This window comes from Moschus berezovskii, chromosome 21, assembly GCF_049115385.1.
Source record: "Moschus berezovskii isolate FMDL1 chromosome 21, NW_MosBer_1.0, whole genome shotgun sequence".
NCBI lineage: Eukaryota > Metazoa > Chordata > Mammalia > Artiodactyla > Moschidae > Moschus > Moschus berezovskii.
The window spans coordinates 41635176-41662611 of NC_142480.1; the positions used below are offsets into that span (position 1 = coordinate 41635176).

The 27436-nt window shown below is 40.7% G+C and overlaps 1 long non-coding RNA gene across 1 annotated transcript in view; it reads right to left on the minus strand.

The window, feature by feature from the left end:
* Positions 1 to 23453, minus strand: part of LOC129550385 (uncharacterized) — a 30878-nt gene extending 7425 nt beyond the window's left edge. Inside the window, exons 1-2 of the long non-coding RNA XR_008684823.2 lie at positions 23394 to 23453; positions 21265 to 21331 (exon numbers count right to left, since the gene is read on the minus strand). This is a non-coding gene — a long non-coding RNA (uncharacterized LOC129550385). The remainder of the gene's footprint in view (positions 1 to 21264; positions 21332 to 23393) is intronic.
* Between the last annotated feature and the right edge of the window lie 3983 nt (positions 23454 to 27436).

A 27436-nucleotide genomic window follows, 5' to 3' on the forward strand; every position in this document is an offset into this window, starting at 1 on the left:
GGCATATGTCTGGAAAAAAGTATAATTTGAAAAGATACATGCACTTCTGTGTTCACAGCAGCACTATTTAAAATAGCCAAGACATGGAGGCAATCTAAGTGTCCATCGACAGAAGAATGGCTATAGACGAGGTGGTACATGTAAGAGCCAAACTTTCCTGGAGTGTGAAGTCAAGTAGGCCTTAGAAAGCATTACTACCAAGCTAGTGGAGGTGATGGAACTCCAGTTGAACTATTTCAAATCTTAAAAGATGCTACTGCTGAAGTGCTGCACTCACTATACCAGCAAATTTGAAAAACTAAGCAATGGCCACAAGACTGGAAAGGTCAGTTTTCATCCCAATCCCAAAGAAAGGCAATGCCAGAGAATGTTCAGACTACTGCACAACTATGTTCATTTCACATACTAACAAAGTAATGCTCAAAATCCTTCAAGCTAGGCTTCAACAGTACGTGAACTGAGAAATTCCAGATGTTCAAGCTGGATTTAGAAAAGGCAGAGGAACCAGAGATCAAACTGCCAACATCCACTGTATCATAGAAAAAGCAAGAGAATTCCAGAAAAACATCTACTTCATTGACTATGCTAAAGCCTTTGACTGTGTGGATCACAACAAGCTGTGGAAAATTCTTAAAGAGATGGGAATACCAGACTACCTGACCTGCCTCCTGAGAAACCTGTAGGCAGGTCAAGAAGCAACAGTTAGAACCGGACATGGAACAGGCTGGTTTAAAATTGGGAAAGGAGTACGTCAAGACTGTATATTGTCACCCTGCTTATTTAACTTATATGCAGAGTATATCATGCGAAATGCTGGGCTGGATGAAGCACAAGCTGGAATCAAGATTGCCAGGAGAAATACCAATAACCTCAGATGCAAATGACACCACCCTTATGGCAGAAAGCAAAGAACTAAAGAGCCTTTTGATGAAGGTGAAAGAGGAGAGTGACAAAGCTGGCTTAAAATTCAACATTCAAAAAACTAAAATCATGGCATCCATTCCCTATACATCATGGCAAATAGATGGGGAACAATGGAAACAGTGGCAGATTTCATTTTCTTGGGCTCCAAAATCACTGCAGGTGGTTACTACAGCCATGAAATTAAAAGACGCTTGCTCCTTGGAAGAAATGCTATCACAAACCTAGACGGTCTATTAAAAGCATAGACGTCACTTTGCCAACAGAGATCTGTATAGTGGAAACTACAGTTTTTCCAGTAGTCACGTATGGATATGACAACAGGACCATAAAGAAGGCTGAGTACCAAAGAAATGCTTTCGAACTGTGGTGCTGGACAAGACTCTTGAGAGTCCTTTGGACTGACTGCAAATGGGAGCCAACTCATTGGAAAAGACCCTGATGCTAGGAAAGATTGAGAGCAGGAGAAGGGGATGAGGAGGATGAGATGGTTGGATGGCATCACTGAGTCAATGGACATGAGTTTGAGCAAACTCTGGGAGATAGTGAAGGACAGGGAAGCCTGGTGTCCTGTAGTCCAAGAGGTTACAGAGTTGGACATGACTGAGTGACTGAACAACAACATATATATATATATATATATATATATATAAAGGAATATTACTCAACCATTAAAAATAATGAAATAATGCCATTTGCAGTAATATGGATGGGCCTAGAGACTTTCATGCATTGGAGAAGGAAATGGCAACCCACTCCAGTGTTCTTGCCTGGAGAATCCCAGGGATGGGGGAGCCTGGTGGGCTGCTGTCTATGGGGTCGCACAGAGTCGGACACGACTGAAGCGCCTTAGCAGCAGCAGAGATAATCATACTGAGTGAGGTAAGTCAGAGAAAGACAATTACCATACGCTATCACTTATATGTGTAATCTTAAAAAAAAGTTACAAAATAAATTATTTTAAAAACAGAAACAGACACACTTTGGAAACAAATCTATGGTTACCAAAGTGAAAAGGGGGTGAGGGATAAATTACTAGTTTGGGATTGACATACACACACTACTATATGTAGAACAGATCATCAAAAGAGACCTACTGTATAGCACAGGGAACTCTACTCAATATTCTGTAATAAACAATATGAGAAAAGAATCTGAAAAAGAATGGATATATGTGTGTATATATATAACTGAACCACTCTGCTGTCTACCTGAAAATAACACAACATTGTAAATCCACTACACTCAAATATTAAAAATGAATGACTAAAATTTTTCTTCCACATAGTTGTTCTCTGTCATCTATTTTTGTGTGTTAACTATCTCCTATTATAAAGTGTAAATAAAAACATATTTATCTTTTATTCTCTGGGAAAAAGTGTTTAATCACTCCCATGCAAACCCCATGTGCAAATATACCATATTGGAGCTTATGCATTCAACATATAAATTGACAGCGAGGGAGAAGACACACAGACACTCAGATTATTTTTTCTGAGTCATCTGAACACAGGTTACAGGTGTGATGTGTATTTCCTGAGAACAAACTATTGTACTTAACTGCAGTACACTTACCAACCTCAGAAAACATGTAAAATAATCAATTTTGATCTATATCACTGAATTTTCTCTTCAGCTGTTTCTCATTGAATGGGTTTCTGCTCTAGTTTTTATTCTTTCCTTCTGCTTAGCTGGGTTCAGTTTGTTCTCTGTGGGCCTTTGAAGATAGAGGTTAATCAATTTGAGGTCTTTTCTAAAATAAGCATTTAAAAACTATAAATTCCCTCTATATAGAACTTTAGCTTTATTCCTTAAATTTTGATATGGTGTATTTTATTTACATTCAATTGATCTAACCAGTCCATCCCAAAGGAGATCAGTCCTGGGTGTTCATTGGAAGGACTGATGTTGAAGCTGAAACTCCAGTACTTTGGCCACCTGATGCAAAGAGCTGAGTCATTTGAAAAGACCCTGATGCTGGGAAAGATTGAGGGCAGGAGGAGAAGGGGATGACAAAGGATGAGATGGTTGGGTGGCATCACCGACTCAATGGACATGAGTTTGGGTAAACTCCGGGATGGATAGGGAGGCCTGGTGTGCTGTAGTCCATGGGGTCACAAAGAGTTGGATACACTGAGCAACTAACACTAACACAAGGGCATTATGAAATGTCCTTCTTTGTCTTTAGCAATACTATTTGGTCTGAAAATCTATTTTGACCAACATTAGTATAGCCACTCCAGCTCTTCTGCCTTACTATTTGTGTAACATCTCTTGTTCCATCCTTTTACTTTGAACCTATTTGGGTCTTTGAATCCAAAGGGCATGTCTCACAGAAAGCATATAGTTGGATCTTACTTTTTTTGATGGGGGCCGGAGGGGCTGTGCCAGGTCTTCAGTGCTGTGACAGGCCCTTCGTTGTGGCACCAGGGCATTCTCTAGTTTAGGTGTGCAGGCTGCTCCTGCTGTGAAGCATGGGCTCTGGAGTGTGTGGGCTCACTCATTGCAGCACACGGGCTTCTCTCTAGTTCTGTCCAGTTGAGCAGAACTTACAACTAAAAAAAAAACCCTAATCAGAAGCACAAGCTGGAATCAAGATTGCTGGGAGAAATATCAATAACCTCAGATATGCAGATGACACCACCCTTATGGCAGAAAGTGAAGAGGAACTAAAAAGCCTCTTGATGAAAGTGAAAGAGGAGAATGAAAAGGTTGACTTGAAGCTCAACATTCAGAAAACAAACATGGCATCTGGTCCCATCACTTCATGGGAAATAGATGGAAAAACAGTGGAAACAGTGTCAGATTTTATTTTTTGGGACTCCAGAATCACTGCAGATGCTGATTGCAGCCATGAAATTAAAAGACGCTTACTCCTTGGAAGGAAAGTTATGACCAACCTGCTGCTGCTGCTAAGTCACTTCAGTCGTGTCTGACTCTGTGTGACCCCATAGACAGAAGCCCACCAGGCTCCCCCATCCCTGGGATTCTCCAGGCAAGAACACTGGAGTGGGTTGCCATTTCCTTCTCCAATGTGTGATAGTGGAAAGTGAAAAGTGAAAGTGAAGTCGCTCAGTCGTGTCCGACCCTTAGCGACCCCACGGACTGCAGCCTACCAGGCTCCTCCATCCATGGGATTTTCTAGGCAATAGTACTGGAGTGGCTTGCCATTGCCTTCTCCGTATGACCAACCTAGATAGTATTAAAAAGCAGAGACATTACTTTGCCAACAAAGGTCCGTCTAGTCAAGGCAATGGTTTTTCCCGTGGTCATGTATGGATGTGAGAGTTGGACTGTGAAAAAAGCTGATCACCGAAGAATTGATGCTTTTGAACTGTGGTGCTGGAGAAGACTCTTGAGAGTCCCTTGGACTGCAAGGAGATCCAACCAGTCCATTCTAAAGGAGATCAATCCTGGGTGTTCATTGGAAGGACTGATGCTAAAGCTGAAACTGCAATACTTTGGCCACCTCATGCGACGAGTTGACTCACTGGTAAAGACTCTGATGCTGGGAAGGATTGGGGTGGGAGGAGAAGGGGACGACAGAGAATGAGGTGGCTGGATGGCATCACCAACTCTATGGATATGAGTTTGAGTGAACTCAGGGAGTTGTTGATGGACAGGGAGGCCTGGCGTGCTGTGATTCATGGGGTCACAAAGAGTCGGACACGACTGAGCAACTTAACTGAACTGAACTGAATCTTTGCTATTTACTTTTTTCTCCTAAGTTTCTGGGTTTTTTTTTTCCTATTTTCTTGATGTATAAAGATGATTAGTTTTCTTTGGAAACTCAATTTATTTTTTAATGTAAGCACATAAGAACTACTTTTGATGTACTCTCTAAATTGTTGTATTTTGTATTTCTCTCAAAATACTAATTTCTTTCATTTTTACTTTCACCTGTTGGTTATTCAGGAGTGTGTTGTTTAAATTCCATGTATTTATAAAATGTTACCATTTTTCTCCTATGGAATTCTAGTTCCGTATCATTGTAGATGGAAAGCAATCATGGGATTTTAATCTTAAATGTGTTGAGGTTGGCTTTGTGGCCCAAGAAGGATATATCCTTGGGAATGGTTTTTTTGCCCTTAAGGAGAATGTGCTTTCTGGTGTCTTTAGATGAAATGTTCTGTGTATATCCAGTAGGTCTACTTTTTAAAAACCTTTTTAAAATAATTTTAAAATTTTATTTATTTTTGACTGGGCTAGGTCTTCATTGCTGAGTGGGCTTTCTCTACTTGCAGCAAACAGGGGCTACTAACATAGAAAGAGACTAGAAAACAAGAGTTAAAAATCAAGCTAAGAGTTGGTGTTTTAAAAAATAAAGCAAACTGATAAACTTTCAGCTAGACTAACAAAAGGGAAAAAAGGAGAAATCAAAATATCTGGTAAATGAGAGAGGAGACAAAGAAATACAAGGGACCATAAAAGCCAGGCTCCTCTGTCTTTGGGATTCTCCAGGCAAGAATACGGAGTGGGTTCCCATGCCCTCCTCCAGAGGATCTTCTCACCCCAAGGACTGAACCCATGTCCCTTATGTCTCCTGCACTGGCAGATGGGTTCTTTACTACTAGTGCCACCTGGGACTCCATATTTTAACAACTGCCAAGAAATTAGATAAGTTATAATAAGGAAATAAATTCCCAGAATTGGTAGGCATGGTACCTACCAAGACTGAATCATGAATAGAAAGTCTGAATAGACCAATAATAAATGAACACATTGAAACAATAAGACAACCTTCCTGACAGAGAAACACCCCAATCCAGAAGGATTCACTGGTGAATTCTACCAAACATTAAAAATAATCAGCACCCAACATTCTCAAACTCTTCCCAAAAAACTGAGAAGGGATCACTCCCAAGCTCTTTTTGGTGATGACAGAATTACTCTGACACCAAAGTGAGATAAGGAACACTACAAGAAAACAGATCTATAGGTTGATACATCTGAAGACTATAAATGCAAAAAGTCTCAGCAAAAGTCTAACCAAATGTAAGAGCAAATTAAAAAGTACATACACCATAATCCAAAGTGGAATTTCTCTCTATCATGGAAGGATGATGACAATATTTATGTATGTATCTATCTGAATCTAAACCTATCTATTGATGAGAGTGATACACAATGGTAGTAGAAGAATAAATACATGATCCTTTCAATAGATGCAGAAAAACAATGGTATAGAATGAAATACAAATATATGATCTTCTCAATAGATGCAGAAAAAGCAACTAACAAATCTCAATACCTTCTTCTGACAAAAGCTTTCAAGAAAGTGGGAGCGGAAGGAGCATACCTCAAGAGAAGACAATATAATACACACCTACAAGTAACCTTGTACTAGTGGTGAAAAACTGAAGGCTTTTTCTTTTAAACTCGGGAACAAGATATGGGTATTCACGCTCACCACTCTAAATAAAGACAGTAATGAAGTCTGAGAGTAATCTGACATGAAAATAGGATATAGAAAGGCATCCAAAAGAGAGAGGAAGAAGTAAAATTTTATTTTCAGAAAATATGATCTTATATATGACTCCCCAACAAACAGCCAAAATATATAAAATATTTGGTACTTTCCAAAATATAACAAAACTGGCACAGTTCAATTAAAAAAAAAAAAAGCAATCCTGCTAAAAAAAAAATGGGTTGGGGAGAAACCTAAATAAATGTTTGTTTGTTTTCCAAAATAGATGTCCATAACAATGGCCAATAGGCACATGAAAAGATACTCAACATCACTAATAATTAGTGAAATGCAAATTAAACCCACAATGAGATAATACCTCACACCTGTCAGAATGGCCATTATCAAAAGGACAAGACATGACAACTGTTGACAGGAATGTGGATAACAGAGTCTGAGCACATTGCTGGTGGGAATGTAAAATGGTACAGCCTCTGTGGAGAGCAGCATGAAAAATCCTCAAAAAATTACAAGTAGAACTACCACACAGTCCTGCAACTGAACCTCTGGGTATTTATCTGAAAAAAAGAGACTCATATGTGCATGTTCATTACAGCATTATAGTAAGTCCCTACATATAAGCCCTCAGGTTGCAAGCTTTCAAAGATGAGAATGTGTGTTCACATGTCCAACGACATAAGTTAGTTCACGTCTGGTGCACACTGTCAAGTGGGTGCGTCCTCTACAACTGGTTAAGTCCATGTGTACTTTACATACAGTCCTGTACAGTGGACACTAGTCTGGCATCTTTATTTCAAGCCCAGGATGTCTGGGAACAAGGGTAAAAGCAGCAGTGATGTAGCTGGTACTGCTAAGAAGTGCCAAGGGATAATAGAAACAAAAATGAAAATAATTTAGAGTGAAGCGAGGCAAAAATATACTAGATATCATTCATTCTCATAACATGAACTGTTCAACTACTGGCACTATTCCAAAGAACAAGAACATGATCATGGAACACGTGGATTTTCCTGTGCCAACGTCAACAATAATATTTAAAAATTATGGGAAAGTTAAGGAGGAGATGGAGAAATTCCTCAGTGTGTGCTTGCACAATCTGCATCAGTGTTGAGCCAAGCTCATCTTCATGCTGATCCAAGAGAAAGCTGAAAGCCTGTATGAAGACCTGAAGAGGAAACACGATGAAGAATCAGAGGATGCATCCTTTAATGCCAGCCATGGCTGATTTCATGGGTTCAAGGCTAGAACCATCGTCAACCTTCACGACATAAAAGTAGGTGTTGAGGTGGCAAGTTCAGATACAGCAGCTGCCCAGGAATATCCTGAAAGGCTTCAAGAAATGACTGACAAAGTGGCGCATTTACCATAGAGATTTTTAATGTGAATGAGACAGAACTGTACTGGAAGACGATGCCAGACCAAAGTTACACCAGTAAGGAGGAAAAGTTGATGCCAGACTAGAAAGCAACAGAGGACAGGCTGACTCTTCTGTTTGGTGGCAGTACTTCTAGCAATGTGAAGCTGAAGCCTCTCTCACTTTACCATTCAGAGAGCCCAGGAGCCCTTAAAAACATAGTCAAGGGCTCTCTTCTTGTTGTGTGGAAGAGTAACCCCAAAGCCTGGGTTACACAGGCCACGTACCAGGACTGGTTTTTCCACTTTATCCGGAGGTGCTTGGAGAAGGATTTCCCATTCAACATTCTTTTACTACTCAACAATGCTCCAGGCTACCCACCATTCAAGGACAACTTTCAACCCAGTGTCAAAGTAATGCATCTGCTACTGAATACTATCACTACATTGCTCATCAAATCTATAGACCAGGGAGTTGTATCGACTTTCAAGAAGTATTATTTACATCACATTTTTCATCAGGTAGCAAAGGTGAGTGATGAAACAGGAACAACGCTGTGACAATTTTGTAAGGACTATAACAACTACAAGGCCATAAAAAACAATGACTCTGCTTGAAGTGGGGTTATGGCTGGCACCGTGAATAGGCTTCGGGAGAACCTTTGCTGACTATTTGTGATACTGTGAATTTGAAAAGGCTGATGAAGAGTCCAAAGAGATCTTCAGTGACCCTCAGTGAAAAGTTAGAGCTAGATCTGCAAAAGGACAAGTTCACTGACCTCCTTGCTGTGCAACATGAGTAGCTCATGAAGACCTGATGGAACTGGAGTCCCAGAGAAAGGATGAAGAGTGACAAGAGGAAGAAGTAGCAGCTGAAGAACCAAAGAGATTCACCACGCAGGAAATGGCCAGGGGATTTTCTTTGAAGAGGCACTGTTAGTTTTTGAGGCCCAGGATTGAATGCAGAACAGTACACAACGGTTGCAGCAGCCGACAGAATGCAATCCAGCCCTACTGTGTCATCCATGATGAGAAAAAAAGAGCTTTTACCCAGACATCACACGATTATTTTTTCAAGATGTAGACAGAAATGAATCCAGCAAGGAACCAGAACCTGAGCCTTCAACAGCAGGCGTGAGTGACACTGCAGCTTCCCTCCATCTCACACTGCCGATGATCCTTCAGCTCTACCACCTCCAGGTGGTAGAACCTGGAGGAAGGAGAGGAGGTAACTCCTCCCTCCATTCAGTATCTCTTCTTGCCTGTTCACATGATGCCAGCCCCTGTATGCCAGCTGCTGTTCTGCACTACTGTAATTTTCACTGTACTGTATGATGAAAACTTTTATTTTTTGTGGGTTTTTTTAAATGTATTATTTGTGTGAAAAGTATTATAAACCTTACAGTACAGTACCAAACAGCTGACTGTGTTAGTTGGGTACCCGGGCTAACTTTGCTGGACTGACAAACAAATTGGACTCATTAGTATGTAGGGGACTTACTGTTATTTATAATAGCCAAGACATGGAACAACGCAGCCACACTGACAGGTGATATCTAGACACACACACAGTAAGCAGCACTGACAGATATCTGAACACACATATATGTTACAGGAAGATACATGTGTGTGTCAGTATGTAAGTACACTTAAATACATGCATATGCTGGTCACCCAGAGAAAAGAAATGAAAATAGAAATTTTCTATTTTAGAAAACTTATAGAAGAGAATGAAATTTGTGACAACATGGATGGATCTTGGTATTACTAGTTTAAATGAGGTAAGTCAGAGAAAGACAAACACTATATAATATCACTATATATGCAACCAAAAACAAAAAACTCATAGATAGTTGCCAGAGAGGCATGGTGGTAGGGGGTTGTCAAATGGGTGAAGGGGGAAAAGAGAAACAAATTTCTAGTTACAAAATAATGGACATAAAATGTACAGCAAGGTGACTGTAGTAAAAATTACCATATTGCCAATTTGGAAGTAACTATGAAACTAAATAGGAAAAGTTCTCAATAAAAAATAAATTTTGTAAGTTTATATGGTGACCCATGGAAACTAGACTAATTATGGTGATTGCTTTGAAATATATACAAATGTTAAATCATTGTGTTGCATTCCTGAAATTAATTTTCTATGTCAATTATATTTCAATTAATAAAACACTTTATAACATGCCAAAACAGAGATACCACACATAAATTCCCTTAGTTGAGGTAATTATAGAGGGAAAAAAAAGTTCAAAAATGAAATCTCTGCCAAAAAATATCAAAACTAAAAGACATAGATTAAAAATAAAATGAAATTGAATAAAACCAAATGATCATTTCAATAGATGCAGAAAAAGCTTTTGACAAAAGTGAACATCCATATATAAGAAAACTTCTCTAGAAAGTAAGCAAAAAGGGAACCTACCTCAACATAATAAAGGCCATATACAAGAAACCTCAGCTAACATCATACTCAGTGGAGAAAAACTGAAAGCATTTCCTCTAAGATCAGGAACAAGATAAGGATGTCCACTCTCACTACCTTTATTTACCATAGTTTTGGAAGTCCTAGCTATGGCCATCAGAAAAGAAAAGGAAATAAAAGGAATCTACACTGGAAAAGAAGAAAACCTGTCACTGTTTGCAGATGACATGACACTACAGATAGAAAATATTATACTAGAGATGCTACAAACAAACTATTAGAGCTCATCAATGAATATGCTAAAGTTGCAAGTTACAAAATTATTACAGAGAAATCTGTTGCATTTCTATACACTAACAATAAAAGATAAGAAAGAAAAGTTCAAGAAACAATCCCATTTACCACAGCAACAAAAAGAATAAAATACCTAATTAAACTCAAAAGCTTTTGTACAGCAAAGGAAACAATAAACAAAACAAAAAGACAACCCACAGAGTGGGTGAAACTATTTGCAAATGTTGTGACCAATAAGGGATTAGTCTCCAAAATTTACAAACAGCTCATGAAGCTCAATATCATCAAAACGAACAATCCAATAAAAAAATGGGCAGAGACCTAAATAGACATTTTTCCAAAGAAGACACTCACATGGCCAAGAGGCACGTGAAAAGATGTTCAAAATCGCTAACAACTAGAGAAATGGAAATCAAAACTATCATGAGATTTATCACCTTCAGTTCAGTTCAGTTCAGTCACTTAGTCGTGTCCGACTCTCCACGACCCCACGAATCACAGCACGCCAGGCCTCCCTGTCCATCACCAACTCCCGGAGTTCACTCAAACTTATGTCCACAGAGTCGGTGATGCCATCCAGCCATCTCATTCTCCTCCCGCCCCCAACCTTTCCCAGCATCAGAGTCTTTTCCAGTGAGTCAACTCGTCGCATGAGGTGGCCAAAGTTTATCACCTTACATCAGTCAAAATGGCTATTATCAAAAAATCCACAAACAGACTTCTCTGGTGGCCCAGTGGTTAAAAATCCACCTGCTAATGCAAGGGAGATGCATTCAATCCCTGGTCCAGGAAGATCCCACATGCCGTGGGGCAACTAAGTTCGTGTACCACAACTACTGAGCCTGCGCTCTGAAGCCCCTGCTCCACAACAAGGCTGAGCACCACAAGAGAGTAGCAGCAGCTCCCCGCAACTGGAGAAACGCCCACGCAGCAAAGAAGACCCCACACAGGCAAAAATAACTAACTAAATAATTTTTTAAAATCACAAGCAATAAGTGCTGGAGAAGGTGCAGAGAGAAGGGAACCCTCCAACACTGTTGGTGGGAATGTAAATTGTACAGCCACTATTGAAAATAATATGGAGATTCCTAAAAAACTAAAAAATATAGAGCTACCATATTATCCTGAAAACCCACTCCTGGGCATATATCTGGAGAAAAACATGATCTGAAAAGACACGTGTACCCCAGTGTTCACTGCAGCGGTGTTTACAATAGCCAAGACTTGGAAGCAACCTAAATGTCCATCAGCAGAGGAACAGATGAAGAGAATGTGGTATGTATGTACCTTGGAATATTACTCAGTTGTTAATAATAATGCCACTTGCAACAACGGGGACTGACCTAGAGATCGTCATACTGAGTGAAATAAGTCAGACAGAGAAAGAGAAATATTGTGTGATATTGCTTATATGTGGATCTGAAAAGAACAATACAGGTAAACTTAATATACAAAACAGAAGAAGACTCACAGATTTAGAGAAAGAACTTTTGATTACCGTGTGGGAAGGGCAGAGGAAAGGGATAAATAAGGACTTTTGGATCCACATGTACACATTGCTATATTTAAAATGGATAACCAACTAACAACGAAAGATCAGGAAGAGATATACAGGAAACAATCCTATTTACCACTGCAACAAAAAGTATAATGAGGAATGCTGGGCTGGAAGAAGCACAAGCTGGAATCAAGATTTCTGGGAGAAATATCAATAACCTCAGATATGCAGATGACACTACCCTTATGGCAGAAAGTGAAGAGGAACTCAAAAGCCTCTTGATGAAAGTGAAAGAGGAGAGTGAAAAGGTTGGCTTGAAGCTCAACATTCAGAAAACAAACATCATGGCATCTGGTCCCATCACTTCATGGGAAATAGATGGAAAAACAGTGGAAACAGTGTCAGACTTTATTTTTGGGGGCTCCAAAATCACTGCAGATGCTGACTGCAGCCATGAAATTAAAAGACGCTTGCTCCTTGGAAGGAAAGTTATGACCAACCTTGATAGTATATTAAAAAGCAGAGACATTACTTTGCCAACCAAGGTCCGTCTAGTCAAGGCTATGGTTTTTCCTGTGGTCATGTATGGATGTGAGAGTTGGACTGTGAAGAAGGCTGATCACCGAAGAATCGATGCTTTTGAACTGTGGTGTTGGAGAAGACTCTTGAGAGTCCCTTATACTGCAAGGAGATCCAACCAGTCCATTCTAAAGGAGATCAATCCTGGGTGTTCATTGGAAGGACTGATGCTAAAGCTGAAACTGCAATACTTTGCCCACCTCATGCGACGGGTTGACTCACTGGAAAAGACTCTGATGCTGGGAAAGTTTTGGGGCGGGAGGAGAAGGGGACGACGGAGAATGAGATGGCTGGATGGCATCACCGACTCTGTGGACATGGGTTTGAGTGTACTCCGGGAGTTGGTGATGGACAGGGAGGCCTGGCGTGCTATGATTCATGGGGTTGCGGAGAGTCGGACACGACTGAGTGACTGAACTGAACTGAACTGAACTGAATGCTTAGAAAACTGTAAGACACTGAACCAAAGGAATAAAAGATGACACAAACAGTTGGAGAAACATACCATGTTCTTGGATTGGAAGAATCAAATATGTGAAAATGACTATACTATCCAAAGATTCAATGTAATCCCTATCAAATTACCAATGGCACCTTTCACAGAATTAGAACAAAAAATTTTACTATTTGAATAGAAACACAAAAGACCCCAAACAGCCAAAGCAATATTGAGAAAGAAAAATGGAGTTGGAGGAATCAGCCTCCCTGACTTCAAACTTACTACAAAGCTACCATAAGTAAGACATTATGGTACTGATATATATATAGATCAATGGAACAGCTTAGAAACCCTGGAGATAAACCTACACACATACGGTCACCTACTCTATGACAAGAGTCAAGAATATACAATGAAGAAAAGACAGTCTGTTCAATAAGTATGTGGGGAAAACTAGAGAGCTACATGTAAAACAATGAAATTAGAACATTCTCTAACACCATACACAGAAATAAACTAAAAAATGATTAAAGACCTAAATGTAAGGCCAGATTCTATAAAATTCTTCAGAGGAAAATACAGAAAGAATACTCTGACATAAATCACAGCAACATCTTTTATGACCACCTCCTAGAGTAAGAAAAATATTATAAAGACAGAAATAAACAAATGGGGCCTAATTAAACTTGAGCTTTTGCAAAGCAAAGGAGACCATAAACAAGATGAAAAGACAACCCAGAATGGGAGAAAATATTTACAAACGAAGCAACTGATAAGGGATTAATCTCCAAAATATACAAATAGCTCATGCAGCTCAAAATCAAAAAAACCCAAAAAACCACCACCACCCAATCAAAACATGGGCAGAATACCTAAATAGACATATCTCCAAGGAAGACATACAGATGGGTAAGAGGCACATGAAAAGATGCTTAGCATCACTAATTATGAGAGAAAGGCATCAAAACTGCAATGAATTATCACTTCACACCAATCAGAAAGGCCATCATCAAAAAGTCTGCAAACAATAAACACTAGAGATGGTGTGGAGTAATGGGAACCCTCCTACACCACTGATAGGAAAGTAAACTGGTGCAGCCACTATGGAGAACAGTAGGAACATTCCTTAAAAAATTAAAAATAGAGCTACCATATGATCCAGAAAACTCACTCCTAGGCATGTATCTGGAGAAAACTGTAATTCAGAAAGACACATGCACCCCCAATGTCTGCTGCTGCTGCTGCTGCTACTGCTGAGTCACTTCACTACTTCAGTACTATTGACAATAGTCAGGACATGGAAGCAACCTAAGTGTTCACTGACGAATGGATAAAGAAAATGTGGTACATATATACCATGTAATATTACTCAGCCATACAAAGAATAAAATCATGCCATTTGTAGCAACATGAGTGACCTCAGAGTTTGTCATCAGTTCAGTTGCTCAGTCGTCTCCGACTCTTTGCAAACCCATGGACTGTAGCACACCAGGCTTCCCTGTCCATCACCAACTCCCGGAGTTTACTCAAACTCACAGCCATTGAGTAAATGATGCCATCCAACCATGTCATGCTCTGTCGCCCCCTTCTCCTCCTGCCTTCAATCTTTCCCAGTATCAGGGTCTTTTCCAATGAATCAGTTCTTTGCATTAGGCGGCCAAAATATTGCAGCTTAAGCTTTAGCATCAGTCCTTCCAATGAATATTCAGGATTTCCTTTAGGGTGGACTGGTTGGATCTCCTTTCAGTCCAAGAGACTCTCAAGAGTATTCTCCAACACCACGGTTCAAAAACATCAATTCTTTAGTGCTCAGCTTTCTTTATAGTCCAAGTCTCAGATCCATACATGACTACTGGAAAAACCATAGCTTTCACTAGATGGACATTTGTTGTCTCTGCTTTTTAATATGCTGTCTAGGTTGGTCATAACTTTTCTTCCAAGGAGCAAGCGTCTTTTAATTTCATGGCTGAAGTCACCATCTGCAGTGATTTTGGAGCTCCCCCAAATAAAGTCTCTCACTGTTTCCATTGTTTCCCCATCTATTTGCCATGAAGTGATGGGACCAGATGCCATGATCTTAGTTTTCTGAATGTTGAGTTTTAAGCCAACTTTTTCATTCTCCTCTTTCACTTTCATCAAGAGGCTCTTTAGTTCTTCTTCGCTTTCTGCCATAAGGGTGGTGTCATCTGCATATCTGAGGCTATTGATGTCTCTCCTGGCAGTCTTGATTCCAGCTTGTACTTCATCCAGTAAAGCATTTCTCATGATGCCCTCTGCATATAAGTTAAATAAGCAGGGTGACAATATACAGCCTTAATGTACTCCTTTCCCAATTTGGAACTAGTCTGTTGTTCCATGTCCAGTTCTAACTGTCGCTTCTTGACCTGCATACAGGTCAAGAGTTTGTCATACTAAATGAAATTTGTCAGAGGGAAAAAGACAAATATCATATCACTTACATGTGGAATCTAAAAAGTGATACAAATGAACACATTTACAAAACATAAATAGACTTATAGATAATTGAAAACAAACTTATTGTTACCAAAGGTGAAAGGCTTGGGGAAGGGATAATTTAGGAGTTTGGAATTAACATACACATACTAGTATATGTAGAATAGATAATCAATAAGGACTTACTGTATAGCCTAGGGAACTCTATCCAAAATTCTGTAATAACCTACATAGAAAAATAATCTGAAGAAGAATAGGTATCTATATCTATATCTATTTATATACAACTGAAGCACTTTGATGTCCACCTGAAACCAACATGACATTGTAAATCAACTATATACCAATGTAAAATTTAAAAATAAGAAACTTCCAACAAACCAAAGTCCAGGAACAGACAGCTTCACAGATGAATTATAACAAACATTTAGAGAATAATTAACACCTATTCTTCTCAAACTGTTCCAAAGCCTTGCAGAGGAAACTACAGTTAGGAATAGTACATCATGAGGAACGCTGGGCTGGATGAAACACAAGCTGGAATCAAGATGACCGGGAGAAATATCAATAACCTCAGATATGCAGATGACACCACCCTTATGGCAGAAAGTGAAGAGGAACTAAAGAGCCTCTTGATGAAAGTGAAAGAGGAGAGTGAAAAAGTTGGCTTAAAGCTCAACATTCAGAAAACTAAGATAATGGCATCCGGTCGCATCACTTCATGGCAAACAGATGGGGAAACAGTGGAAACAGTGGCTGACTTTAATTTTGGGGGGCTCCAAAATCACTGCAGATGGTGATTGCAGCTATGAAATTAAAAGACGCTTACTTCTTGGAAGGAAAATTATGACCAACCTAGATAGCATATTAAAAAGCAGAGACATCACTTCGTCAACAAAGGTCTGTCTAGTCAAGGCTACAGTTTTTCCAGTGGTTATGTATGGATGTGAGAATTGGACTATAAAGAAAGCTGAGCGCAGAAGAATTGATGCTTCTGAACTGTGGTGCTGGAGAAGACTCTTGAGAGTCCCTTGGACTGCAAGGAGATTCAACCAGTCCATCCTACAGGAAATCAGTCCTGGGTGTTCACTGAAGTACTGATGTTGAAGCTGAAACTCCAATACTTTGGCCACCTGATGCAAAGAGCTGACTCATTGGAAAAGACCCTGATGCTGGGAAAGATTGAGGGCAGGAGAAGGGGACGACAGAGGATGAGATGGCTGGATGGCATCACCTTCTCAATGGACATGAGTTTGGGTAAACTCCGGGAGTTGGTGATGGTCAGGGAGGCTTGGCATGCTACGGTTCATGGGGTCGCAAAGAGTCAGACACGACTGAGCAACCGAACTGAACTGATGATAGGGTCGGGGGAAATGGATGCAAAGTCATGATGAAACCTTGATACCTGATGGCTGGAGCATTAAGCACTGGACGTACAGTACAACACAAGAAATGGGTAGAAGTCATTGGAGTGTGCGGAGAATAAAGGGCAAGGGAAAAGGAAGACATGAAGGATGAAGGGTTTGGAATGGAGGAGGGCTGGACTTTGAGCTCTGGAATCAGGGGGATGGAGGTTTCAATGCAATGGAGGTCTAAAATGCACAGGATGGATGTGGGAGAGCAATAAAGAAGCCTAGGTGGGGAAGAATTAGTTCTAGAGATAAACGTCACACAGGTGAGGACACTGAGGTCACACTGAGGAAGAGAATGATGGAGGTGAGGTGATGGCATTGCAGTGGCGTGAGAGACACTCATTGTTTTCTCCTCACTAATTCCATGATTCGCATTCAAATCATAACCCAATAGTGAACAGTTTCTAATTCGAGTCCTTAAGACAAATTACATACCTACATAACAAATTACCTTATTCACCTAAAATCCTTGTGACCATCCCTTCAACTGAATACACAGTAAAGGATTTGAGGAAAAAAAGAGTAAAACAATGACACGTTATATTTCTTCTCTCTCTTGGGGATACAGGATGTTAGATGTGAGCATGAGGGCTCTCATGGAAGCCACCAGGATGTAATGGGCTCTGCTTAGCACCTGAATGGTCCTGGCAGTGGACTGTCCCCTGGAAGTTGTGGATAAGACACCCTGAGTTTTGACCTTGAAAAACCCTAAACAGCAAATTCAGCCAAAACAACAGGATTTCTAACTTATGAACTGTAGAAATTTTTTTAAAACTGCTAAATGTGTGGTCTTATGTTACGGCAATGAAAAAAAAAAACTACTACATATAGGATCAAATTATAATAGATTTAAGGGACTAGATCTGATAGATAGAGTGCCTGATGAACTCTGGACGGAGGTTTGTGACATTGTACAGGAAACAGGGACCAAGACCATCCCCATGGCAAAGAAATGCAAAAAAGCAAAATGGCTGTCTGAGGAGGCCTTACAAATAGCTGGGAAAAGAAGAGAAGCGAAAAGCAAAGGAGAAAAGGAAAGATATAAGCATCTGAATGCAGAGTTCCAAAGAATAGCAAGGAGAGATAACAAAGCCTTCCTCAGCGATCAATGCAAAGAAATAGAGGAAAACAACAGAATAGGAAAAACAAGAGATCTCTTCAAGAAAATTAGAGATTCCAAGGGAACATTTCATGCAAAGATGGGCTTGATAAAGGACAGAAATGGTATGGACCTAACAGAAGCAGAAGATATTAAGAGAGGTGGCAAGAATACACAGAAGAACTGTACAAGAAAGATCTTCACAACCAAAATAATCACAATAACGTGATCACTGACCTAGAGCCAGACATCTTGGAATGTGAAGTCAAGTGGGCCTTAGAAAGCATCACTACGAACAAAGCTAGTGGAGGTGATGGAATTCCAGTTGAACTATTTCAAATCTTGAAAGATGATGCTGTGAAAGTGCTGCACTCAATATGCCAGCAAATTTGGAAAACTCAGCAGTGGCCACAGGACTGGAAAAGGTCAGTCTTCATTCCAATCCCAAAGAAAGGCAATGCCAAAGAATGCTCAAACTACCGCACAATTGCACTCATCTCACACGCTAGTAAAGTCATGCTCAAAATTCTCCAAGCCAGGCTTCAGCAATATGTGAACCGTGAACTCCCAGATGTTCAAGCAGGTTTTAGAAAAGGCAGAGGCACCAGAGATCAAATTGCCAACATCCTCTGGATCATGGAGAAAGCAAGAGAGTTCCAGAAAAATATCTATTTCTGCTTCATTGACTATGCCAAAGCCTTTGACTGTGTGGATCACAGTAAACTGTGGAACATTCTGAAAGAGATGGGAATCCCAGACCACCTGACCTGTCTCTTGAGAAACCTCTATGCAGGTCAGGAAGCAACAGTCAGAACTGGACATGGAACAACAGACTGGTTCCAAATAGGAAAAGGAGTACGTCAAGGCTGTATATTGTCACCTTGCTTATTTAACTTATATGCAGAGTACATCATGAGGAATGCTGGGCTGGAAGAAGCACAAGCTGGAATCAAGATTGCTGGGAGAAATATCAATAACCTCAGATATGCAGATGACACTACCCCTATGGCAGAAAGTGAAGAGGAACTCAAAAGCCTCTTGATGAAAGTGAAAGAGGAGAGTGAAAAGGTTGGCTTGAAGCTCAACATTCAGAAAACAAAGATCATGGCATCTGGTCCCATCACTTATTTCCAGATGTAATATCCTCAGTTCCAAGTATATCCTCCTTGCTATGAAATGTGTCATTTAAATTACATTTGAACTTGTATATTACACATGCACACATACATAAACACTAGAATATTATGCTGTTGTTGTTCAGTTGCTAAGTCATGTCTGATTCTTTGTGACCCTATGGACTGTAGGTTCCTCTGTCCATGTGATTTTTCAGGGAAGAATAATGGAGTGGGTTGCCATTTCCTCCTCCAGGGGATCTTCCCAACCCAGGGATTGGACCCACATCTCCTGCATTGGCAGGTGGATTCTTTACTGCAGAGCCACCAGGGAAGCCCAAAATATTATGTACATGGTTCAATATTGACATACATATTGTTAAATCAAACTTTATATCAATCAAATTGCCATCCTTAACCAATGATATAGGAAGGTGATATTTTCCACACTGGAATAAACTGATCTCTTGCATTCCAACAGACATCATCATATTTCACGGTACTTATGAATAAAATGACTTTACAGAAACATTTCCTAGTTATACATTTCCATGTTTGCAAGTGCTCATCTCCTGCTATCACAGACTGTGGATCTTCGATCTGTACCCATGTGGATTACCTGGTGGTTTGGGGCATAAACTGTTGCTCCCACGTGACTGCATTTCTACATTAATCGAACAATTGCTGACTTACCTTGCAAATGGATGAAAAGTATAATATCCCCCCTACTGCATTTCCAGTGTTAAAGTAACTAAACAAGGAGGTCATTAGGCTGAGGTTGGGCTTCCCAGGTAGCACCAGTGGTAAAGAACCTGCCTGCCAATGCAGGAAACAAGGGACTCTGGTTTGATCCCTGGATCGGGAAAATCTCCTGGTTGAGGGCATGGCAACCCACTCCAATATTCTTGCCTGGAGAATCCCATGGACAGAGGAGCCTGGTGGGCTCTGGTCCATGGAGTTGCAAAGAGTCGGACTAGACTGAAGCGACTTAGCATGCACGCATGAACGACTAATGCTTTGGGAACCTATTTAAGCAAACTAAATCCAGAGTCAAGACATTTTAATCTGAGACTATAAATTAAGATCAACCAACACACAACCAACTTTATGGTTAAGGTACCATCAAGTATCATCCTTGCTTTGATGTGGTGTCTTCTCCAGAAAACTTCTCCCCCAATCCCTGCAAGCGAAGTGCTCCAAAACCAACTTTGATCTGAGGCTGTGAGAACTAGAATTAACTCTTGGAAACTTGAACGTGTGCTAAGTTTACCTTTGAACACCACATAGTCACCTTTTACTTTGAGGAGTGTCTTTATCTAGTCCCTAAACACCTCATCCAGGTGCAGCATGGCCTGAGACCTCAATAAGCAGCTCTCCCCACTTATCCCCATCCCCACTCACTCAGGATGTTAACACACAGCCCAACTGCATCCTCGCCTGAGCAGACTTCACCCTGGTAAGAACACCACCCAGCCTTTCCTATCAGAGACCCCCTTGGCACACTGAGCATTTCCCATAGGACTCCGCCCACACCATACCCTCCCAGGGCCAGCACCTGCAGCCCCTGGCTCTTCCCTCCACTGTCCCAGGGCTCCAGATCACCAGGCTCAAATCCCATTGTAATGACGCCGACTCACCTAAGTTCCAAGCTCAGGCAAGCTGGAAGCTGGCACCACAACCGTAGCACAGACCAGCTCTCCTTCCTTTCCCTGTCCTTACCCCTTGGGGTTTTGACAACCTTCCCCTTTCCATCCTTTCCTTCAGCCCAGAACTTCACACAGGCACAAAGGGAACGCAGGAGAGACTCACGAGGACCTGAACCCAGTTCCTCTAATGGTGCAGCACACGACCCAAGAGCAGCTTGGATCAGGGAGTGGCCACCAGAACCACCCAAGAAACATAAACACAAGAGGCACTCATCAACCTCTGACAGCATGGCTTAAACTGCTTCAGCAGCCCCACACAGAATAGTCCCTCTTCCAATATCAGACTCGGTAGAGCCAATAGCTAATGTCAGTTCAGATAATATTTAAAGCAACAACAAAGCCCTGCCATGGCTCCACCCCTACTCCCTGTTCATCCTTTTCAGAAGATGCACCTCTGTGACGCAGGAGATGTAAACCTTGATAAATAAATACTCAAAGTAACTTCCACTGAAGCAGAGCTTTCCAACCCTCATTTAAAAACTAAGCTTCCTTCCCCCTCTTTCAACTCACACCTGTGCCACGTGCTTCATTCATGCCCACCTACCTGGGTGATGACTGCTGTCTCCTTTGCTCAAAAAGGGTGATCAGGTTCAGCTTCCAGACGTCAAGACCTATTTAAAAAAGGAACGGGAATCACCCTGGGGATTCTACAATTTCCAACCCTGTACTGTGTTCACAGAAGAGAGGACACTATATGTTATAGAAAATTATTCCACCAAATACCATTTCCTGACAGATACTTTAAAATACGCAGGAAGCATTTCTAATTCACAGATCCTTAACTCTATTTCCACAAATAAGGAACTCTATCAAATTAAGGAATGACTATTTGTCTTTAAGATATGGGCAACAGTATTTTATGAGTCTCTAGAATGGTCTATGGAGAAGGAAATGGCAACCCACTCCAGTGTTCTTGCCTGGAGAATCCCAGGGACGGGGGAGCCTGGTGGGCTTCCGTCTATGGGGTCACACAGAGTCAGACACGACTGAAGTGACTTAGCAGCAGCAGTAGCAGAATGATCTAGAAAGATGAGGTCAACTCAAGAGACGAGAAGGATGAGATGAAACATTGTGAAGATTTTCTTTGCATCCATAAACCCCTGGTTCCTTGATATGATCTCATTTCCCTTTTGTGCTGGTTGTATTGTGGCATTTTAAGATACCTGAACACATACTATAGGACTCGTTTTCTTTTCTTGAAGATACAAAAAGTAATAAAGAGGAGAAAAACTGTGACATGACTGTGGAATAAGAAATTTACAGAACGTTTACTGACAAAAGACTGAATGAAACCTAGAGGTGTCATTTCCCACAGCAATTCTACTGGGAAAGGGACATAACAAGACGGGCAACTTTTCAGATTAAACGCGATGGTTCATGAACATCTCTCAGTAAATTCCACCAGCACTCTATTAAAGATAATTGTAAAATTCTTAGCTTTTCGAGGAATCTGGCAGACAGGCTTCTGAGCCAAATGAACAAAATGAACATCAGCTATGATGGGACAAATTGATATCACCTGCCCCACAGACGCAGGGCTCATCACTGCTGCATTGGTTTTACAAAAAAGCAAACAAAAAACAAATTTAAAAAACCCATTAATTTAGTCATGAGATCAGGGTTAAGCACATTTAAAGTCACATATTAACTCTTGTATCCTGTACCCTTGTGTATTTTAAACAGGAAATCTTTCCTTGAGGCAACTGAGAGCTCTGTTTCTTTTTCAGAACTCCAGGTTCTGGACAGCATAGCCATCTGCTTTATTGGTGCATTTTCATAATTCTTGTCTACACAGACCCATGCTGCCTCCGGACAGAACCTAAACTACATACTGTCCCTTCGTCAGTGACATCCCAGGACTCAACCGCACATTCGGTGGGAATTTTGTATATCAACACATCCCCATGTTAATTTGAAAGACAAAGAGAGAACATTTTTTTTTTAAATAAATGTTCTAATCTATTACTCTTTTTTCTGGGGTGGATGAAGTCTAATTGCTTTACAATATTTTGTTAGTTTCTGCTGTACAACAGTGTGAATCAGCTATATATATATAAAACACACACACATCCCCTCCCTCTTGAGTTTTCCCCCCGACCCTCCTACATCATCCCAGAGCACCGAGCTGAGCTCCCTATGCTATACAGCAGCTTCCTACTAACTAGCTATTTTACATAATAGTATATATTTGAGCATCTGAGAAAACTCCAGGAGATAGTGAAGGAAAAGGAAGCCTGGAGAGCCGCAGCCCGTGGGACCCCAAAAAGTCAGACATGACTTAGTGACTGAACAACTGTACACACACACACACACACGTCAATGGTAAGTTCCCAATTGTTCACATCCTCTCCTTCCCCCACGTCTACATCTGCGTCCCTATTCCTGCCCTGAAAATAGGGTCATCTCTACCAAAAAGGGAACAGTTTTAACATCTGCACATCATGGCAGGAATCCTTCATGTCCTATAGGGAGCCTGGATGGAGACAAAGGTGGTGGATAAGAGAGAAATGTTGAAAAGATCTACGCTGGCTATCACTAGGAAGAAAAGTACTGAAAATAAATCTGATGGGCAGGCCCACTGGATTTACATAAGTAAGTGTTTGCAAGTTCTAAACACATGGGATTTCTGCAATAAAAGGTGATAGAGCCACCAATCTGGGTCACAATACTTACGGGAGACCCTGGTGTTTCTTCCTCCTCCTCTGTTCCGAAATTTCTTTCTCCAGCGATACTACGTAGAGAAATCACAGCTGTGTATTTCTAATGGCGTCAGCACAGCCTGTTCACCTGTTCCCCCCACACTCAGAGGCAGAAAGACCTTGAAATGCAGGAAAGATCACCTGACAGAGTCAGGACAACATAAGTACCTCCATGGAGACCAGAACACGATTTTCTCCTGCCCTGTTTACACACACTCGACCGCTCACCCTGCGGCATCAGAGGGGAGCTTGGGCTGCATGGACCAGACCCACCCACACAGACTACTGTTGTTCAGTGGCTCAGTCATGTCCAACTCTTACTGACCCCATGGAATGGACTGCAGCCTGCCAGGCTCCTCTGTCCATGGGATTCTCCAGGCAAGAATACTGGAGTGGATTGCCATTTCTCCAGAGGATCTTCCCCACCCAGGGATCAACCACGTATCCTGCACTGAAAGGCGGATCTCTACTACTGAGTCACCTAGGAAGCCCACACAGACTATTACCTTTTCTTCAACTAAAGACTGAACTCATTTCACCACAAAAATATCTGACAGCCCTCTTGAGTAACCCTGGTTTCACCCTGGAACTGCCCAGAGCAGCTAATTAAAACAAATTTACTTGTAATTTGTGTTAATTATTTTCAACTGAAACTACACTGCACACCCGAATCAAATACAATACCGATGGTCAACTCTACTTCATTTTAGAAAAACAGCCTCCGGCCCAGGCCAATAGGATCTGTGAGAGGGGACACAGGTTATAGTTATTAAATCTCACCACATCATCTTCATTGTAAACCTAGAGTGATAAGCACTTATGTACATCTTTCCTCTCAAATTTAAGCACACAGATAAAGCATTCCAGGACTTGTGGAGGAAACTGACTCTGCAGGTCTGGAGAGGGACCCATGATCTGGCATCTTTATCCAGTTTCTTCTTTGAGCCGATGAAGCCCCCAGTCCCATTTTTAGTGTCACTGCACGCAAGCAAGCAGGCAGAACACACCCAAACCCCTCACACCAACTCCCTTATCTCGGCACAACTACTGTGAGTTCCACTAATGACCACCATTGTGGCCTTGAAAGATCACATGTTTGGCTGGCATTTTACAGTTTAGAGAAGGCTGATAAAGGCTATAACATGAGTCTCCAATAGGACAACATATGTATATAGTCAGTACAGCAACAATTACTGAGCATCTGCTATGTGTTTGAAAATAGGTTACTGTGCACTGTTTAGTACTGTGTGCCAGCAGCTCAGTTGTGTCTGACTTTTTCGACTCCATAAGACTGTACTCCGCCATGCTCCTCTGCCCATGGGATTTCCCAGGCAAGAATACTGGAGTGGGTTGCTACTTCCTTCTCCAGGGGATCTTTCCAACCCTGAGATCGAACCCTCGCTTCCTGCATTTCCTGCATTGGCAGGCGGATTCTTTACCACGAGCACCACCAGGGAAGCCCCTCATATATTAATGGAGTTTATCTACATTAACACCCTGGGATATGGGCACTGGGCGTCTGAGAATAACCCTGAGATTCACCTGTTTCCTTATCTTTGACTTAAAAACAACATTTGCATACAACATAAGATAACCATAGATGGCTGGAGGAATTCAGAGAGAAGGGGTATCTCAGAAGTTCAGAATTTTCATTGTTTTGTGTTTACTTTTTTTCCCCTAAATGCGTAGATAAAGTTTTATAAGTAAAGTGAATTAGTTTTCCTATCTGGATATATTTTTTATACTCCCATCAGCAATATAGGGTAATTTCAATTCTTTATCACTGTTTATGTAAATATACTTTTTTATTTAAGCATCTAGAAATCTGAGGTGATATCTCACTATTGTTGCCCTGGTGTCTAGCATAAACAGATTTAAAAATGTGATATATATGAATGAATACTATTCAGCCTTATAAAAGAACATCCTTCCATTTGGACAACATGAATGAACCCAAAGGGCACTATGCTAAGTGAAATAAGCCAATAGAGAAAGGAAAACACTGTATTATCTCAATTATATGTGGAAACTACTAAAGTCCAAATCCCAAACCGGACAGAATAGTGATTGTCAGGAACTTGCTGTGAGGGAGATGGGGAATATTGTTCAAATGATAAAATAATTCAGTTCTGCAGGATGAAGAAACTGAGAGATCTAAGTACAGCCTGGTCAAACAGTTACAGAGTATATTGTACTTTGCTAGGAAAGGGTATTTGAAGTGTTCTCACCAGAGGGAAAAAAAACATGCAAACAAGTGACATGACAGATGTGTTAATTAGCTTCATTGTGGTCATCATTTCACAACATAGGTGTTTATTTACATTTTTTAAACTGAACAACTATTGGATCTAAAGGAATGGAAAGCAGGGTGCTAAATGAGATGGCTCTTGAAATGCAAAATTTAATGAGAAATTAAGACTCCAAAACATACAGCATTTGCTGGCTTAAAACTGAAAATTCAAAAAATTAAAATCATAGCATCCAGTCCATCACTTCATGGCAAACAGATGGGGAAATAATGGAAACTGTGACAGACTTTTATTTTCTTGGGCTCCAAAATCACTGCAGATAGTGACTGCAGCCATGAAATCAAAAGATGCATTCTCCTTGGAAAAAAAAGCTATGACAAACCTAGATAGCATATCAAAAAGCATAGCCATTACTGTACCGACAAAGGTCTGTCTAGTCAAAGCTATGGTTTTTCCAGCAGTCATGTATGGATGTAGAGCTGGATCACAAAGAAAGCTGACCACTGAAGAACTGATGCTTTTGAACTGTGGTGTTGAAGAAGACTCTTGAGAGTCCCTTGGATGACAAGGAGATCTAACCAGTCAATCCTAAAGGAAATCAGTCCTGAATATTCATTGGAAGGATTGATGCTGAAGCTGAAGCTCCAATACTTTGGTCATCTGATGCAAAGAACCGACTCACTGGAAAAGATCCTGAAGCTGGGAAAGACTGAAGGCAGGAGGAGAAGGGGACGACAGAGGATGAGATGGTTGGATGACATCACTGACTCGATGGCCGTGAGTATGAGCAAACTCCAGGAGTTGGTGATGGACAGGGAAGCCTGGTGTGCTGCAGTCCATGGTGCTGAAAAGAGTTGGACTCGACTGAACTGACTGATCTGCCTTTGGGTTTCAGCGACATGTGAGCATTGGCCACTGAGATGTGGGCGGGGCGGCTGAGCAAACATTCAATTCCTGCAGTTGGTGATGTGAGGGGGGACCCAGGTGAGGAGAGACGCAGACATACCAAGGGTACAGATGAACCTATTTTCCAAACAGAAACAGACTTACAGTCTTGGAGAAAGAACTTACGATTTCCAACGGACATGGGTGAGAGAGGGATAAATTAGGAGTTTGGGATGGACAAATACACATTGCTGTATTTAAAATAATGATAGATAACCAACAAGGACCTACACTACAGTACAGAGAACTCTACTCAATATTCTGTAATAACCTAAATGGGAAACATGTTCAAAAAAGAATAGATACATATTTATGTAGAACTTAATCACTTTACTGTACACCTGAAACTAATACAACATTGTCACATCAACTATACTCCAATAGAACATTTTAAAGAAATTTTAAATAAATGATGTATCCAGGGTATAGTTAAAACTTTTATGACTCATTAACAACAACCAACAAGACTTCAACAGACCTTCCTTCACACAAGACATGTAAGTAGACAACAAGCAGATGAAAACAGGATGGAAATGCAAGTTGAAAACCACGATGCAACCTAGAGGGGTGGGATAAGAGGGTGCAAGGGAGGCTCAAGAGGGAGGAGATACATGTATACATGTAGCTGATTCACTTCATTGTACAGCAGAAACTAACACAATAATGTAAAGCAAGTATATTCCAATTTGAAGAAGAAAGACGCTTAACAAGGTAAATTTTATGAACTTTTTACCACAATAAAAAAATACAAATTTTTTACCTAAAAAATAAAAAAAAAACACAAATTCAATAACTTCTTCCACACTCAACTAAAAATCAAGAA